This window comes from Schistocerca americana, chromosome 6 (assembly GCF_021461395.2).
Source record: "Schistocerca americana isolate TAMUIC-IGC-003095 chromosome 6, iqSchAmer2.1, whole genome shotgun sequence".
NCBI classification, from domain to species: domain Eukaryota; kingdom Metazoa; phylum Arthropoda; class Insecta; order Orthoptera; family Acrididae; genus Schistocerca; species Schistocerca americana.
Window position 1 is genome coordinate 288242080 of NC_060124.1, and position 2500 is coordinate 288244579.

Here is a 2500-nt window from a genome sequence, read left to right on the forward strand (position 1 = left end):
ATAACTCGATCCAGGGCAGAGAAGCGCTGGGCGGAAGCAGGTAGCCCCGCCAGATGCTCCCAGATGGCGGCGTCAGTCGGCCCCTCCGGCGGCGGCCCGGTGGTGTCGGCCGCGAAGTCCTCGGCTGCGTCGACGGGTGGCGCAGCGGCCTCGCCCGCGTCAGGCAGCGAGCTCGCTGCTCCACGGCGGGACGCCGGCTCTTCACCCCGACCGATCTCAAGTGCCTCCATGAATTGGCGGACAAGCTGCTTGTGGGCAGCTTGTCGCCGTCGGCACTTGATTGCCTCAAGCGTTCGGTCGGGGAACATCCTGGTAAGTTCTTGATTTACAAAGAAGAACCGGGCGTCCCTCTCAAGGAACAGTTCGGCCTTTGCCTTGGCGAGCGACAGGACTTCTTCCTCCGTCCACCTCGCGCGATGCCTCTCCGTCACGATCTCAGCGTTGGCGGCCGCAGGGTGTTGGCGGCGGCGATGGACCCCGAGACCGTTCTTCGTGGTAAAAGTGCGGTGGCACTCACTGCAAGCAAAGGGAGCTACACAAACTATCGCATTTTCGTTACGGCCGGTTGGCCGGATAGGTGCTGGGGTAGCTGGGGTGGCACCTTCAGCGGAAGGGCCACCATCTCTTGTTTCTTGTCGGCTGCCCCCAACTATAAAGGGATAATGCGAGGGGGGGCTGGTAACCCCCCCAAGCCCCTGGTGCGGTCTTCCACTCTGCGAAAATCAGCGGGCCCACGAGAAGGGGAGAAGACCGCAGGAGAGGAGAGGCTAAGAGGGCTAGGCCCATGTATTGCGCATCACTCTCCCTGTAACTATAACCCAAGGAAGGCACCTCGCAGCAGCAGCACGACTACATCAAGACCGCACTTCGAGAAGCCAAGTCCGGATGCAGCCACACCGCCGCCACTTGGCCACCTTAAGAGAGTCATAGTTACTCCCGCCGTTTACCCGCGCTTGCTTGAATTTCTTCACGTTGACATTCAGAGCACTGGGCAGAAATCACATTGCGTCAACACCCGCTAGGGCCATCGCAATGCTTTGTTTTAATTAGACAGTCGGATTCCCCCAGTCCGTGCCAGTTCTGAGTTGATCGTTGAATGGCGGCCGAAGAGAATCCGCGCACCCGCGCGCCCCCGGAGGAGCACGCTAAGGCGGACGCGGCCTCGCAGCAAGGAAGATCCGTGGGAGGCCAAGGCACGGGACCGAGCTCGGATCCTGCACGCAGGTTGAAGCACCGGGGCGCGAACGCCGCGCAGGCGCGCGCATTCTGCACCGCCGGCCAGCACGAGGCCAACCAACGGCGAGAGCAGACCACGCCCGCGCTAAACGCCCGCACTTACCGGCACCCCTACGGCACTCACCTCGCCCAGGCCCGGCACGTTAGCGCTGACCCACTTCCCGACCAAGCCCGACACGCCCCGATCCTCAGAGCCAATCCTTATCCCGAAGTTACGGATCCAATTTGCCGACTTCCCTTACCTACATTATTCTATCGACTAGAGGCTCTTCACCTTGGAGACCTGCTGCGGATATGGGTACGAACCGGCGCGACACCTCCACGTGGCCCTCTCCCGGATTTTCAAGGTCCGAGGGGAAGATCGGGACACCGCCGCAACTGCGGTGCTCTTCGCGTTCCAAACCCTATCTCCCTGCTAGAGGATTCCAGGGAACTCGAACGCTCATGCAGAAAAGAAAACTCTTCCCCGATCTCCCGACGGCGTCTCCGGGTCCTTTTGGGTTACCCCGACGAGCATCTCTAAAAGAGGGGCCCGACTTGTATCGGTTCCGCTGCCGGGTTCCGGAATAGGAACCGGATTCCCTTTCGCCCAACGGGGGCCAGCACAAAGTGCATCATGCTATGACGGCCCCCATCAACATCGGATTTCTCCTAGGGCTTAGGATCGACTGACTCGTGTGCAACGGCTGTTCACACGAAACCCTTCTCCGCGTCAGCCCTCCAGGGCCTCGCTGGAGTATTTGCTACTACCACCAAGATCTGCACCGACGGCGGCTCCAGGCAGGCTCACGCCCAGACCCTTCTGCGCCCACCGCCGCGACCCTCCTACTCGTCAGGGCTTCGCGGCCGGCCGCAAGGACCGGCCATGACTGCCAGACTGACGGCCGAGTATAGGCACGACGCTTCAGCGCCATCCATTTTCAGGGCTAGTTGCTTCGGCAGGTGAGTTGTTACACACTCCTTAGCGGATTCCGACTTCCATGGCCACCGTCCTGCTGTCTTAAGCAACCAACGCCTTTCATGGTTTCCCATGAGCGTCGATTCGGGCGCCTTAACTCGGCGTTTGGTTCATCCCACAGCGCCAGTTCTGCTTACCAAAAGTGGCCCACTTGGCACTCCGATCCGAGTCGTTTGCTCGCGGCTTCAGCATATCAAGCAAGCCGGAGATCTCACCCATTTAAAGTTTGAGAATAGGTTGAGGTCGTTTCGGCCCCAAGGCCTCTAATCATTCGCTTTACCGGATGAGACTCGTACGAGCACCAGC

At 60.5% G+C, this 2500-nt stretch overlaps 1 pseudogene; it reads right to left on the reverse strand.

Moving 5' to 3' along the window:
• LOC124621113 overlaps positions 1-2500 on the reverse strand; it is a 7961-nt pseudogene that overhangs the window by 4163 nt on the left and 1298 nt on the right.